At 44.3% G+C, this 16,754-nt stretch overlaps 1 protein-coding gene across 1 annotated transcript in view; it reads right to left on the bottom strand.

The window, feature by feature from the left end:
* RFX7 (regulatory factor X7) overlaps positions 1-15,616 on the bottom strand; it is a 309,205-nt gene extending 293,589 nt beyond the window's left edge. Inside the window, exons 1-2 of the mRNA XM_033919544.1 lie at positions 14,998-15,616; positions 14,606-14,856 (exon numbers count right to left, since the gene is read on the bottom strand). The gene's annotated coding sequence lies outside the window, so the exon portion shown is untranslated. The remainder of the gene's footprint in view (positions 1-14,605; positions 14,857-14,997) is intronic.
* Positions 15,617-16,754: the final 1,138 nt, after the last annotated feature.

The raw sequence follows: 16,754 nt of genomic DNA, 5'->3' as shown, positions 1-16,754 counted from the left end.
TGCAGCCTGCCTTACTGCCTTGGACAGCTGTTTAAGAGTGTTTGTGCCACTCCCTGTTCTAGGTGTCTGTGTTCCTAGCTTTCGTGCTCTTTGGCTCCCCCCCAGGTTGCTGGGCAGAATACCACTGGGAGCCTGATTAAACCTCTTAAGGGAGCTGGGTTTTTTCCTGAGACATGGAGCTAACCTGTATTCTGGCTCCTGCTCAGGTTCAGATGGCTCAGGATAGGCAGCTCTGCTTTCAGGATCTCCTGCCTGATCATCCTCAGTCAGTCCCTGGTCCCGGACAAAGGATTTAGTATTGGGTTTTACTCTGACATGATCATCTCTGGGAGCGGAAATGTCACAACATAGAGGATCTAGAATCAGAAAATAATAGTAAATATTGAAGAACTAAGGCCAGTACTGGACAGACTTGCATGGTCTGTGTCTGTATATTGCTTTTTAGTTGAGGATGGGCTGGGGAGGGCTTCAATGGCTGGGAGGGTTTAGGTAGGCTGGACTGAGCCTCGACGGAGACTTCAGTAGTTTGTACCGAAGCACAATACTGCATAGAGCTTTACATTCTTGCCCAGAAATAGCTCAGAAGAAAAAAAAAATTAAATTAAATTAGATTGGGCAGACTGGATGGAACTTACGGGTCTTTATCTGCCATCATCTCCTATGTTAATTCGTCAAAGACATTCAGTGTAAGAGATCAACTCTAATCAAAGTAACTATCCAATACAGAAAAAACAGGAGAAGCTCAAAAACTTTGGAGTAAATTGAAGAAAAAGGTGGTAAAAGTTGCAATAATTGCAAAGAAAATTATGAAAAAGAAAATAGAATTACAGCAAGGGGACTTGTTAATATAATATTGGAGACAAGAGAGAGGCAATTTAGAAGGACAAATCGGCTATTTACAAAACAGTTTTTTAGCCTAAACCTCCAGAGAAACCTTCCTGCATCCCTTATGCACTGTTCATTCCCTCTAAGACGGGTAAGCTGTAGCATATTGGGTTTCCCCACCCAAATAACTATACAACCTAAGACAGAGTTCTGAACTCATAACGGGAACGCTTAATAGCCTGCAGGATAAGGGGACTTGCTGATGTAATATTGGAGGCAAGAGAGGGGCAAATCGGATGTTTACAATACAGTTTTTAAGTCTAAACCTCCCGAGAAAGCTTTCTGCATCACTTATTACTTCATTCCCTCAAAAACGGGTAAGTTGTAGCTTATTGGGTTTCCCCACCCAAATGACTATACAACCTAAGACAGAGGTCTGAAGTCATAATGGGAACTCTTCATAACCTGGAGACTGTGCAGGATAAGGGGACTTGCTGATGTAATATTGGAGGCAAGAGAGGGGCAAATCGGCTGTTTACAAAACAATTTGTAAGTCTAAACCTCCCGAGAAAGCTTCCTGCATCCCTTACACACTGTTCATTCCCTTAAAGACGGGTAAGATATAGTATTTTGGGTTTCCCCGCCCAAATGACTATACAATCTAAGACAGAGGTCTGAACTCTTCATAGCCTGGAGATTGTGCTGGAGAAGGGGACTTGCTGACGTAATATTGGAAGCAAGAGAGGGGCATACCGGCTGTTTACAAAACAGTTTTTTAGCCTAAACCTCCCGAGAAAGGTTCCTGCATCCCTTATGCACTGTTCATTCCCTCAAAGACGGGTAAGATGTAGCATGTTGGGTTTCCCCACCCAAATAACTATACAACCTAAGACAGAGGTCTGAACTCTTCATAGCTTGGAGACTGTGACGGATAAGAGGACTTGCTGATGTAATATTGGAGGCAAGAGAGGGGCAAATCTGCTGTTTACAATACAGTTTTTAAGCCTAAACATCCAGAGAAAGCTTTCTGCATCCCTTATGCACTGTTCATTCTCTCAGACGGGTAAGATATAGCATATTAGGTTTCCCCGCCCAAATGACTAAACAACCTAACACAGAGGTCTGAACTGATAATGGGAACTCTTCATAGCCTGGAGATTGTGCAGGAGAAGGGGACTTGCTGATGTAATATTGGAAGCAAGAGAGGGGCAAATCGGCTGTTTACAAAACAGTTTTTAAGCCTAAACTTCCCGAGAAAGCTTCCTGCATCCCTTATGCACTGTTCATTCCCTCAAATGGGTAAGATGTACCATATTGGGTTTCCCCGCACAAATGACTATACAACCTAAGAAAGAGGTTTGAACTCATAACGGGAACTCTTCATAGTCTGGAGACTGTGCAGGATAAGGGGACTTACCGATGTAATACTGGAGGCAAGAGAGGGGCATATCGGCTGTTTACAAAACAGTTTTTAAGTCTAAACCTCCCGAGAAAGCTTCCTGCATCCCTTATGCACTGTTCATACCCTCAAAGACGGATAAGATGTAGCATATTGGGTTTCCCCGCCCAAATGACTATACAACCTAAGACAGAGGTCTGAACTCTTCATAGCCTGGAGACTGTGACGGATAAGTGACTTGCTGATGTAATATTGGAGGCAAGAGAGGGGCAAATTGGCTGTTTACAATACAGTTTTTAAGCCTAAACATCCAGAGAAAACTTCCTGCATCCCTTATGCACTGTTCATTCTCTCAAAGACGGGTAAGATGTAGCATATTGGGTTTCCCCACCCAAATGACTATACAACCCAACACAGAGGTCTGAACTCATAATGGGAACTCTTCATAGCCTGGAGATTGTGCAGGATAAGGGGACTTGCTCATGTAATATTGGAGGCAAGAGATGGGCAAATCACCTCTTTACAAAACAGTTTTTAAGTCAAAACTTCCCGAGAAAGCTTCCTACATCCCTTATGCACTGTTCATTCCCTCAGACGGGTAAGATGTAGCATATTGGGTGTCCCCGCCCAAATGACTATACAACCTAAGACAGAGGTCTGAAGTCATAATGGGAACTCTTCATAGCCTGGAAACTGTGCAGGATAAGGGGACTTGCTGATGTAATATTAGAGACAAGAGAGCGGCAAATCGGCTGTTTACAAAATAGTTTGTAAGCCTTAACCTCCTGAGAAAGCTTTCTGTATCCCTTATGCACTGTTCATTCCCTCAGATGGGTAAAATGTAGCAATTTAGGTTTCCCCACCCAAATGGCTATACAACCTAAGACAGAGGTCTGAACTCATAATGGGAACGCTTGATAGTCTGGAGACTGTGAGGGATAAGGGGACTTGCTGATGTAATATTGGAAGCAAGAGAGGGGCAAATCGGCTGTTTACAAAACAGTTTTTAAGCCTAAACTTCCCGAGAAAGCTTCCTGCATCCCTTATGCACTGTTCATTCCCTCAAATGGGTAAGATGTACCATATTGGGTTTCCCCACCCAAATGACTATACAACCTAAGGCAGAGGTCTGAACTCATAACGGGAACTCTTCATAGTCTGGAGACTGTGCAGGATAAGGGGACTTACCGATGTAATACCGGAGGCAAGAGAGGGGCATATCGGCTGTTTACAAAACAGTTTTTTAGCCTAAACCTCCCGAGAAAGGTTCCTGCATCCCTTATGAACTGTTCATTCCCTCAAAGACGGGTAAGATGTAGCATATTGGGTTTCCCCACCCAAATGACTATACAACCTAAGACAAAGGTCTGAACATATAATGGGAACTCTTCATAGCATGGAGACTATGCAGGATAAGGGCACTTGCTGGTGTAATATTGGAAGCAAGAGATGGGCAAATCGGCTGTTTATAAAATAGTTTTAAAGCCTAAAACTCCCGAGAAAGCTTCCTGCATCCCTTATGCACTGTTCATTCCCTCAAAGACGGGTAAGATGTAGCATATTGGGTTTCCCCACCCAAATGACTATACAACCTAAGACAGAGGTTTGAACTCATAATGGGAACTCTTCATAGCCTGGAGATTGTGCAGGTTAAGGGAACTTGCTGATGTAATATTGGAGGCAAGAGAGGGGCAAATTGGCTGTTTACAAAACAGTTTTTTAGCCTGAACCTCCTGAGTAAGCTTCCTGCATCCCTTATGCACAGTTTATTCCCTCAGATGGGTAAGATGTAGCATAGGGTTTCCCTGCCTAAATGACTATACAACCTAAAACAGTAGCGTGCTTTTGCTCCAGATGAGACACTTGCAAAGAGTTGACTCCTTGCATAGAGTGTAAAGAGTCCTCTCAAGGCACTCCCAAGGACTCGACTCCTTGTATAGAGTGAGGAGGATCAGCTCAAGGTACAGACATGAACTCAACTCTTTGTAATACTTCTAAGTGCTCAGGCTGGACTGCAGGAAGCAGAGTCGAGGTAGGAGCTTGTTTGGCAAGCATATTACCAAACTGACGATCCAAGATGGTCTTGATCATAGCCTCCAAATGTGATATCAAGACTTGAGGATCTGGTACATTTGGTGTGGCTATAGTCTCCGAGGAAGACTTCGACTTGGAGACATGCTTCTTGGATATCTTGATAACTACTGCTGGTACCTGACCTGAGGGAGGCAGAGAGGCAAGCGTCTCATCAGGAGAAGACTTAGCAGATTTACTTGAGGATGAGGACTCACTGAACGAGGATGGCTTTATTATAGTTGAAGCCGAGGTCGATGCAGAAGGCAGAACTCCTGTAAGCTTGACCGTATTTGAGGTTGAGGTCAAGACCAGAGCAAGTGGATCCATACCTCCAAAGAGTTTTTCCACCTGAACTCGACGACGTTTGCAGGCACAAGGTTGAAGAGTAGCTCAGCGAACAGATGACTCCAGACAATGGTCAGGTCGTAAACACTGAATACACCACCGATGTGGATCAGTGAGGAAGATCACTTGCCGTCAATGGCTACACTTCTTGAAGCCTGTGACTGGCCGGGACATATACGGGAAGATAGCCTCAGCTAAGTCAAAACCCGCCGGCTGAGGCCACGAGGCAGGCCTGCCGTGACTGAAAGAAAAAGTAAAATAAGTTTTGGGGTTTTAAAAAAATAAAACGCGCAAGAAATACACAGCGATCCTGGGAAGTTCTCAGACTGGGAAAAAGTGACTTGCGGTATGCCCCAGGGCTCGATACTTGGGCCCATCTTATTTAATATTTTCATCAATGACCTAGAAGAAGGAACATCTGGTGAGATCATCAAGTTTGCAGATGACACAAAGCTATGCCAGGCAATCAGATTTCAGAAGGATAGCGAAGAACTCCAGAGTGACTTGGGTCAGTTAGAGAAATGGGCGGAGAAATGTGAGATGAAGTTTAATGTGGAAAAGTGCAAAGTAATGCATTTAGGCAGAAAGAACAAGGAACACCAGTATAGAATGTCAGGTGCAACTCTGGGTAAGAGCGAACAAGAAAAGGACCTGGGTGTACTGATAGATAGGACCCTGAAACCGTTGGCACAATGTGCGGCAGCGGCAAAGAAAGCAAATAGAATGTTAGGCATGTTAAAGAAAGGAATCACGAGTAGATTGGAGAAAGTTATAATGCCGCTTTATAGGGCAATGGTCAGACCACACTTGGGATACTGTGTTAAACATTGGTCTCCCAACCTAAAGAAGGATATAAAACTGCTGGAGAGGGTGCAGAGACGAGAAACAAATGTGCTCCCCACTAAATGTTTTCTTTCTCTCTTTAAAAATTTGTAGTTCATCCCCTTCACCTTCCGTACCAGTTATGTATTAGAATGGATAGAATTTGACTGTAACTATGTAAAAGAGTTTTGTTCTGCCCCCCCCCTCCATTTTTTAAAATGTTATACGTTTTGAAGCTTTTGATATTGCGTACATAACAAAAATTTAATAAACTTGAAACTGGAATATGAGGAACGACTTAAGAGACTGGGATTGTTCTCCCTTGAGAAAAGGAGACCACAAGGGGATATGATTGAGACTTTCAAAATACTGAAAGGAATCGACAAAATAGAGCAGGAAAAAAAATTATTTACAATGTCCAATGTGACACGGACAAGAGGACATGGACTGAAGCTAAGGGGGGACAAGTCCAGGACAAATATCAGGAAGTTCTGCTTCACACAATGAGTGGTGGACACCTGGAATGCTCTCCCAGAGGAGGTTATTGCAGAATTCACCGTTCTAGGATTTAAAAGCAAACTAGATGCACATCTCCTTACGAGAGGCATAGAGGGATATGGGTAAATAAAATTATGCCAGGTGTACACCTGGCTGGGCCTCTGCGTGTGCGGACCGCCGGACTTGATGGACTGAAGGTCTGATCCGGAGATGGTAGTTCTTATGTTCTTAACACGAGCCTTAGTGAGAGAAGGCACAAAGTAAAATTGAGTCTAGTGCAGAGCGTCTAAATAGGACTTCTCGGCTCTGTGGAAAACTGAGAACTGAGGAGGAACGCACCCTACACTGGGTGGGAGGGCACTTGCGCATGCGTGGTGCGGCAGTCATGAACTTTCTACAAGCAAGTCTGCTTGCGAAGCTGTCTGCATCCAGGCTTCGTGGATGACGTCACCCACATGTGAGAATATGCTGCCTGCTTGTCCTGTGATAAAAATGTACTACTTAGACTGAAACTTGATTAGACGGTTACAGGGAAAACTTAACTAAAACAATGCTCTTAATTGTTGAATGCATGGTTGAAGCTTCAAGAAATTACATCTGAGTTGCCCTAGAGATATCCGGCAAAGCCCTTATCTTATAGTTTAAAAAATCAAATTCATGATGATGGAAAAACATTTTTAATATCCAATCTTGGTCAGGAATTAAGACAAAATGTATAATCAATGTAGTTGGTTTCATTCCCAAACATTTCTCTTCTATGATTTGCATCAGTCTCAAATGGAACTTCAGCTCTTGGAGCAATTAATTGCTCAGATTCTTGTTTTACACAAGATGGAATATAGAAAATCTTTGAAACTGGAGAATATAAATTCTCTGGAATCTTAAGAATTTCAGACAAGTATCTATTTAAATGTAATCTGTGGCTTTATGGAGGGTAATTTAGGATCATTAATAAATCATAAGACATTACTCCTCTGAGCATTTTTTTAAAGTCTCAAGATTTTTATGCAAGAAAGGATTTTCTTTTATAATCAAATGCTGTTTTTCAGTAATAACTATTATATCTTTCATATTAATCTCCACTATTTTATTCTAAAACTTGAACTTTTAACATAGCAGATAAAGACCAGTACAGCCCATCCAGTTTACCAATAGTTACATTCATTATAAATTCATAATTCAATTAAATTGTCTTTTTTCTTTGATATTTCTGGGCCGTGACCATAAAGTTTGCCCGGTACTATCCTTAGGTTCCAACTACTGGAATTGCGTTGAAGCTCACTCCAGCTTATCAAAACCATCTCGTAATATTTTATGATTTATTATACTTAAGTACAATTGTTGGGTATAAGGGGGGAGGGATATTTGATATGAGTTAAACTTTGATGGTATATTAAGTGATGTTAAAGTATAAAATGATTGTATCTTATGTTATACTTGTTGAAAGTTTTTTAAATGAATAAAGATTTTTAAAAAAATAAATAAATAAATAAACCATCTCGTAATTAAATTGTCTTTTTTCTTTGATATTTCTGGGCCGTGACCATAAAGTTTGCCCGGTACTATCCTTAGGTTCCAACTACTGGAATTGCTGTTGAAGCTCACTCCAGCTTATCAAAACCATCTCGTAATATTTTATGATTTATTATACTTAAGTACAATTGTTGGGTATAAGGGGGGAGGGATATTTGATGTGAGTTAAACTTTGATGGTATATTAAGTGATGTTAAAGTATAAAATGATTGTATCTTATGTTATACTTGTTGAAAGTTTTTTAAATGAATAAAGATTTTAAAAAATAAATAAATAAACCATCTCGTAATTTGTGAGATACAGACCGTAAAAGTCTGCCCAGTACTCTCCTCACGTTCTAAATTACTGGAGTTCCCATTGAAGTCCTCCCCAGCCCATCCTAAACTGAATTGCCAATCTGAATTGCAAATCTGCCCAGTACCGGCTTTAGTTTTTCAATTTATATCATTCACTTTCTAATTAGAGATCCTGTGTGTTCATTGCATGCTGTTTTGAATTTCATCTGTTTTCATCTCCACCACCTCTCTCAGGAGGGCATTCCAGGCATCAACCACCCTTTCCATGAAAAAGAATTTCCTAACATTACTCCTAAGTCTACCTCCTCGCAACCTTTAATTTATGCTCTCTAGTTTTACTATTTTCCCTTCTACTACTACTAGTTATCACTTCTTTAGCGCTGAAAGGCGTACACAGTGCTGTACATTTAACATGTAATAGGCAGCTTCTGCTCAGAAGAGCTTACAATCTAATTTGGGCAGACAGGGACATATAGGGGTTAGGGAGTTACTTGCTGAGAGATTGATAGGATGGATAAAGGTAATTTTATGGTGGATGGGAATTAGGAGTTGAAAGTGGCCTTGAAAAAGTGGGCTTTTAGCTTGGATTTGAATACTGATTGAATGGAGCCTGACATAACTCAAACAGTCTGTTCCATGCATATGGTGCAGCAAGATAGAGGGGACAGGGAGGAAAAGGGTATGGATAGGAGGGCTTGCCTGATGAATGTAGTTCACATCACAGGGGGAGGACAGAGTAAGATAAATGTAGAGAGAGATTGAGGGGCTGCAGAGTAAATGCACTTGTAGGTAAGTAAGAGGAGTTTGAACTGTATTCAAAATGGATGGGAAGCTTGACTTGAGGATAGCAGCTTTTGTGGAATATGTTGTGCAGCAGAATTTTGCATGGATTGAAGGGGAGATGATTGAGCAGACAACCTGAGAGTAGCAAGCTGCAGTAATCCAAGTGAGAGGTGATGAGAGTATGGATCAGGATTTTGATAGTGTGCTTGGAAAGGAGAGGTTTCTATCTCTCCCCTCCCATCCAGCACTACCCTACTCCATGCTCTTTTCTCCTGCACTCTCTCCTTTCCATAATACTTCTCCAGATATCCCTCCTTCCATGCTGTTTCTCCAGCCCCCTAACCTCCAACCTTCAATGTTGCTTCCCCTCACAATCTATCGCCTGACTCCCTCTCCTACCCCCTCCCCAGCCTGTTGCTATAATTCAGTCTTCGGGCACCCAGCAGCAATGAGGTGAGCCTGCTATCACCAGCCTGCACTGGAAGCTGTCTATCTGCAGTGACTTCTCTTCCCGCATTGTGTCACCTGCCGGGGTCTCTGGAAGCTTGTGGAGGACCACCGACAGGCAGCAGCACACCCCTGGCGTGGCTCCCAATGAGGAAGACCTTACTGATGTCCCAATACTCTGGGCTTCGCTACAATAAACACCAGCGAGAGCCAAGTCAAATCAAAATGTCCAAGGTTTAATTTGTTACCAAAAAGACAAAAATAGAAAACCAAAATAATACAAGGAAGCATTAACATTATCTTCCTTTCGCTCCAAAGGAAAAAGGTTTCTATCCTCCCAAAACAGTTCAATGGAAGAACAGAAGTTCTTGTATCAGGTAAGTTCATAGGAGTCCACAATAAGGTTCTATTAGCTTTCCCCAGCTCTGAACCATATATACAACAGAAAAAAAACAAACAAACCAGTCCCACAAAGGAACAGTTCTCAAAACTATCCTGGAGTCCTGGACTTTCAATCATACAGTCTTGTTGCTTCACCAGGCATTTATATACTGCATTACAAAATAAACTTCAAAAATGAAAAGAAAGAAAATGCAGTATTGCAGACTCTTGTTATTCCCAGCAATGGCTACTCTCCAGTCCTTTTCACTGTTGAGTAACAGAATTGCCGGTTCCCCTTTGTAAATGGCTTTAATAAGCTCCCGCAGAATCCCAACCCTTAGCTGTTCGGGGATCCTACCCCAATTCTGCGAGTCCCTTGGAGTTTAGCAGCTAACAAGGAAAATACTACATAAGCTCAAAGGCAAACTTCCTTCAGCCTTGTGCACAGCTGGGGTGTAGCAACTTAATTAATGCTGCTGCAGCACTGCTCTCAGCCCGGTTCCACAGAAGAATCAAAACTTCCTCATCAACAACAACAAAAAAAAAGTCTTTCAGCAAACAGTCCAACAAGCATATCCTGATAGAAACGCATACCTTCAGTCCTTAGTGAGAGAGTGCTAAGTTCACATCCATGGCTTCCACGTTCTCAGCTTCAGGCAGCTCACATTCAGCCATGTCCATGTTTTCTGGAGCACCCAGCTGCTCTGCTGGCTCTTGAGCTATGGAATCCTCCCACTCCATAGGTTCCTGAGCGAGGTCTGGCCTTTGCCTGGCCCGGAGAACCTTCTCTGTCAGGTCCTCATGCACAGCCTCCCTTACTGACTTGGAGAGCTGTTTAAGAGTGTTTGTGCCACTCTCTGTTCTAGGTGTCTGTGTTCCTAGCTTTCGTGCTCTTTGGCTCCCCCCCTTCCAGGTTGCTGGGCAGAATGCAACTGGGAGCCTGATTAAATCTCCTAAGGAGCTGAGTTTCTTACTAGGACGTGGAGCTAATCTGTATTCTAGCTCCTGCTCAGGCTCAAATGGCTCAGAATAGGCAGCTCTGCTTTCAGGGTGTCCTGTCTGATCATTCTCAATCAGTCTCTGGTCCTGGTCAAAGGATTTACTATTGAGTTTCATTCTGACATGATCGTCTCTGGGAGAGGAAATGTCACATACCCCTTCCCTTAAAGTCTGCCTAGTCTGAGGCTTCAGTTTCTTCTGGGGTGTCTCATACATTCTAGAAAGAACGTTTACATTCGTATTCAGCTTTCCTGGCCTATGGATTACTTTGAATCTGAAGGTCTGAAGAGCTAAATACCAGCGTGTTAATCTGGCATTATTGTTGTGCGTTGTGTGGAGCCACTTGAGGGCTGCGTGGTCAGTAACTGAAGTAAATTTGCGCTCTGCCAAATAATGCCCCAGAGTCTCCATGGCCCACTTTGCTGCCAGGCACTCAAGTTCTACCGTTGCATAATTTTTCTCATTAGGGTGGAACTTCCGGCTGAGATATAGTAGGGGATGCTCAATTCCTTGGGTCTCTTGGCTAAGGACGGCACCTACCCCACTACCTGAGGCATCTGTCTGAAGGATCAGTGGTTTCCCAAAGTCTATGGCGGCTAATATCGGTTGAGCACATAAACTTTCCTTAAGGTCCTCTAGGGCCTCCCTACTTCTGGCTTCCCACTGCAGTGTGTCTGGCTTCTCTTTCTTCAACATGTCCGTGAGGGTCACTGCTCTGGGGGTGAAGTATGGTATGAACCTCCTATAATATCCAATAAGCCCCCAAAATACTCTCAGTTGTTTCTTGGAAGTGGGCTGAGGGTAGGACTTGATACACTGGACTTTGTCTACTAGCGGTCTTATTTGCCCTTGTCCTACCACGTAGCCTAGATATTTCACTTCCTTTTGTCCCAGAAAGCATTTTTTTGGATTAATAGTAAACCCTGCCTTCCTTAGGGAGCCAAGAACTGCTGATACCTGTTCTAAGTGCTTCTGCCACGAGGGGGAATAAATCACTATATCATCTAAATACGCTTCCGCATATTCATGGTGTTCATGTAGAACCTCATTGATTCCGCGTTGGCAACTAGCAGCAGCGCCATGAAGTCCAAATGGCATCCTTGTAAACTGGTACAGGCCCTTGGGAGTACTGAAAGCGGTCTTGGGTTTGGCACTATCAGTGAGCGGGATCTGCCAATATCCTTTCGTAAGATCTAGCGTAGTGAGGAATTGGGCCTGACCTAGGCGATCTAATAGCTCATCCACTCTGGGCATAGGAAAAGCGTCGAACTGGGACACTTCGTTGAGTTGTCGGAAATCAATACAAAACCGGGGTGTGCCATCGGCCTTGGGCACTATCACTATTGGGCTGCACCACGGGCTTATAGAGGGTTCAATTACCCCTAGGGCTAGCATCTCCTCTACTAGGTGTTGAACCAGTTTCTTTTTTTCCTCTGACAGACGATACGGCTTAGCCCACACCACTTTTCCCGGGGTCGTCACTATGTCATGGGTCACCACTATGTCATGGGTCACCACTTGCGTGTGCCCTGGTACCACTGAGAAGACATCCTTAAAGCTATTCACTAGATCCTTCAACTGCCGTGCCTGGCCCCAGTCCAGCTCTATTCCTAAGTTGACCTCCTCTTTTTGTTTTAATTCTGACACTTGGGGCCCTAAATCATCCTCCTGGCATTGTTGGGCCAGTAAGGACAACACTCCACGATCCTTCCAGGGCTTCAAAAGGTTAATGTGATAAGTTTGTACCCTACCCTTATCGTCTTTAACCCTATAATCCACCTCATTTATTCGGGCGGTGACAGTGGCTGCCCCTTCCACTGTGCTAAAAACTTGTGAGGATCTGAGGGCACGAGAATCAACACGCGTTCTCCCACTTACAACTGTCTAGTTTTGGCCATTCCGGTCGTAATATGCTTTTTGCCTTTGTTGGCTCCATTCCAAATTTTCTCTGCCTAATTTGGCAACTTGGGCCAAGCTACTTCTTAACCGGGTGAAGTAGGAAACTATGTCGTTATCGGTCTCCGTTGGAACTCCCCATCCCTCCTTTATTATATCTAGAATTCCTCTCGGATGCCTACCAAAGAGCATCTCGAATGGGCTGACTCCTAAGGAGTCCTGAACCCTCTCCCTGGCTGCAAATAGCACCAGGGGAATGAATAGGTCCCAGTCTTTCATTTCCCCCTGAAGCACCTTTTTAAGCATCTGCTTCAAGGTTTGGTTAAACTGCTCTACCACCTCATTTGCCTGAGGGTGGTAGGCTGAGGTTTTGATATGTCTTATTTCAAAGCCCTGCCAAAATCGTTCCATATCCTTAGACAGGAAATTGTTCCCCTGGTCAGTTAGAACTTCCCGGGGAAACCCCATTGTACAAAACAACCCCATCAGTTCTTTCATTATAGCGGCTGACGAGGTCTTCCGCAAGGGAAAAGCCCAAGGAAAACATGTGGCCACATCTATCATTACTAATATGAAGTTGAAGCCCCTAGGTGTCCTTTCCAGGGGACCCACTATGTCAATGGCCAGCCGCGCCATTGGCTCCTCTATCCTGGGCAAGGAAATGAGAGGAGCCCTGAGAGGTTTATTTAAGGATAGCTTCTGGCATTCTGGACAGGACTTGCAAAAATTTGTAACGTCCTGTTGAACCCCGGGCCAAAAGAATCTCTGTGTGACCTGTCTCTGTGTAGCCTCGGTGCCTTTATGTCCAGTCAGCGATGGTTGTGCGCAGCCTGTAGGATCATTCTACGGAACCCCTTGGGAATCATTAACTGCTCCCGCCTTTCGTTAGGGACTTCTCCTGGACTTTCTCTATATAAGAGCTCCTTCGTAACTCTCATAATAACCTCCCCCTGATTGGGCGCTGAAGCCTGCTGCCAAGCTTCCTTCAATGAGCTATCCGACCTCTGCTCTGCCGGGAAGGTGGGAAAAGTTTCCCTCACCTCCTGGGGTAACCACGGAATCACTCGGTTTTCAGCTGCTTGTTTCTGGATTTGACTTCTTTGTTGCCGTTGTCCCCTTTTCTGGGCTCTGGAGCTGCAGGCGCTCTTCAGAGTATACTTTTGGAAGGCTTCCTCTTTAAAAGGAAAAACCCGCCCTAATTCCTGTTCTGGTTCGTCCGGTGGTGGACCCTGGGAACGGGTATTAACTAGGCCCTGTTTCTCCTCAAGGTATTCACCTAACGCTGGCCAGTCCCTTCCTAATATCATATTAAAGGGAGCTTTTGGTACTATGGCCATGGCCACTCGGTATACCCTATCCTTATGTAATAGGGTTGTAGACCTAAGATATAGGACCCTGTCCCCATGAACACATCGGATGGAAACTGTCCGCCCCCCAGTCTCCGCCTTTTCCTTTGGGAAGATTTCTCTGCAAAACTGGGCGGACATCATGAATTGATCCACTCCAGTGTCTATCAAGGCCAAGGCTCCCCGTCCACCTACCTCAACACAGATCTTATACCCTCTTTGGCCCATGTATTGGGGCCTCGCAAGGCAACAAAATCTCTTCTTACTGGACAGTAGCGCTGGGTGTGCCCCTGCTTCCCACATTTAAAGCATCAAGGACCCCCATCCTGCCCTGGTCTCCTAAGAGAATTGGGTTCGGCTTCTTTTGAGGACTGCTCCATGTGTCTAGTGACTTGGGTCCTGGAGTTGGCGCCCTTTGTGTCTCCCCTTTACTCGGCCTATCAGATTTTCTCTCCTCAAACGTCCATAAACGCTTCTGCCGCTTCTACTACCTCCGGCAAGGTCTGAAAGCCTTTCCTTCGGATCCATCCCCTTAAATCCCTGGGGACCACCTCAACCACCTGTTCCTTTACAACCTCTGCAAAGAGGGCTCTAGGATCCGCAAGGTGAGGTTGTAGCCACCTTTCAGCTAATCTCGATACCCTCTGCACTAGGGCTTTCGGTCTCTCCTTAGGTAGTAACTGTGTGGTTCTAAATTTCTGACGGTAGTGTTCAAATGTATATCCTAGATAATCCAGAATATGGGTTTTTACTGTGGCATAATCATTACCTAGCTTAGGGTTGAGTGTCTGAAAGGCAGATAAGGTTTATTCTGCCAGGCAAGGTAACAGACGCACGGCCCACTGTTTAAGTGGCCATCCGGCTGCTGTAGCTATATGCTCAAATGTGTTCAAAAACTCGTCAGGAGCGTCCCCTGGAGCAATTTTACACAAATTCAAAGTATTCAATGAGCTTTGTCCTACCATGGGCTGTGTTGGTGGATTCGGCAAACTTGATGAGCCTGGGTTGGTCACCGTTGTATGTAGCATCTGAGTCCAGACTTTGGTCTGCTCCCCCATAGCCATTAAGATCTCATCATGTTGTCGCCTTGTGGCTTGCTGTCCAGTATGCCACATCTCCTGGTTTGCCTTTATCAGATTTTGTAGGTCCTCAGACTGTTGGCGTCTTTCTCCAGCCAATACCGCCTGGAATTGCTGTTGATCCATTGGACGGCCTGGGCAAACAAACACAAAACAGAAACCCAAGTGCGGTCTCATAAGAGAGAGTAATGCTATCCCTCCTTTCCTAACCCCAAGCAGTATCTTAACTGATACTTCTCGTATCCTCGTCAGCCCCCTTTCTAGGTACTCTTTACCTGCGGTACTGACGAGTCTGCTCCTTTGGTTAATAGGCCTCCTTGGCCTCCAGTCGTTCTGGCTGCTCTCACACGTCCTGCTTCCCACAGGACCGACACACACTGGCTCTGGTCAGGGCTGTTATACTCCCGGATGCTGAACTTCCCGAATCTTCCTTCCAGTCTGGTCAAAGTCCCGTGCGACTCCCTCAGCATTCTCCCGGATCACAGGAGAACTCCACAAAATATAGAGCAGCAAAACAAAAAAAACAATACCTTTTTTTTTTTTTAACAGGTAATGACTTGGAATCACCAGTAGGGTGTGCTATATCCCACTCCTGATACCATTTTGTCACCTGCCGGGGTCTCTGGAAGCTTGTGGAGGACCACCTACAGGCGGCAGCACGACCCTGGCGTGGCTCCCAATGAGGAAGACCTTACTCAAGTCCCAATACTCTGGGCTTCGCTACAATAAACACCAGTGAGAGCCAAGTCAAATCAAAATGTCCAAGGTTTAATTTATTACCAAAAAGACAAAAATAGAAAACCAAAATAATACAAGGAAGCATTAACATTATCTTCCTTTCGCTCCAAAGGAAAAAGGTTTCTATCCTCCCAAAACAGTTCAATGGAAGAACAGAAGTTCTTGTATCAGGTAAGTTCATAGGAGTCCACAATAAGGTTCTATTAGCTTTTCCCAGCTCTGAACCATATATTCAACAGAAAAAAAAAAACACAAACCAGTCCCACAAAGGAATAGTCCTCAAAACTATCCTGGAGTCCTGGACTTTCAATCATACAGTCTTGTTTCTTCACCAGGCATTTATATACTGCATTACAAAATAAACTTCAAAAATGAAAAGAAAGAAAATGCAGTATTGCAGACTCTTGTTATTCCCAGCAATGGCTACTTTCCAGTCCTTCTCACTGTTGGGTAACAGAATTGCCGGTTCCCCTTTGTAAATGGCTTTAATAAGCTCCCGCAGAATCCCAACCCTTAGCTGTTCAGGGATCCTACCCCAATTCTGTGAGTCCCTTGGAGTTTAGCAGCTAACAAGGAAAATCGGTGTCAGGTCAAAAGCACGCCGGGACAAAGGCACGCCCAGACAATTGAGCGCAGCGCGCGCCGCCACGCCGCTCTAAATTACTGTTTTTAGCACTCCGACGGGGGGAGCGTGGGGGGTGGAACCCCCCTTTACTTAATAGACATCGCGCCGTGTTGTGGGGGGTTGTAACCCCCCACATTTTACTGAAAACTTCACTTTTTCCCTGTTTTTAGGGAAAAAGTTCAGTTTACAGTAAAATGTGGAGGGTTACAACCCCCCATAACGCCGGCGCAATGTCTATTAAGTAAGCAGAGGAAAGACAGAGAGAGAGAAAAGCCTGGACCAAAGGGGAAAGACAGGAGGCAGATGCTGGACTATGGGAGGTGTAGACAGAAGGGGAGAGATCCTGAGGAAGAACAGATAGATGGAAGATCATAACAGAGGAGGGAGACCTGGAACAAAGGTGGTGGTAGGTACAAAGGAGAACTGACACTGGATCTGGGGAGGGTAAGCAGAGGGAAAAGAGAGAGAGACCTGGATCCAATGGTCTGGATAGTGAAAGAAATGTTGGATAAGAAAGAAAGAAAGAAATATTGGATGCACAGTCAGAAAGAAGTGCAACCAGAGACTCATGAAATCAGACAATAAAGGTAGGAAAAATTATTTTATTTTCAATTTAGTGATCAAAATGTGTCAGTTTTGAGAATTTATATCTGTTGTCTATGTTTTGCA

This window comes from Geotrypetes seraphini, chromosome 14 (assembly GCF_902459505.1).
Source record: "Geotrypetes seraphini chromosome 14, aGeoSer1.1, whole genome shotgun sequence".
NCBI classification, from domain to species: Eukaryota; Metazoa; Chordata; class Amphibia; order Gymnophiona; family Dermophiidae; genus Geotrypetes; species Geotrypetes seraphini.
The sequence above is the reverse complement of the archived record's forward strand: the minus strand, read 5'-3'. Positions and strand labels throughout refer to the sequence as shown.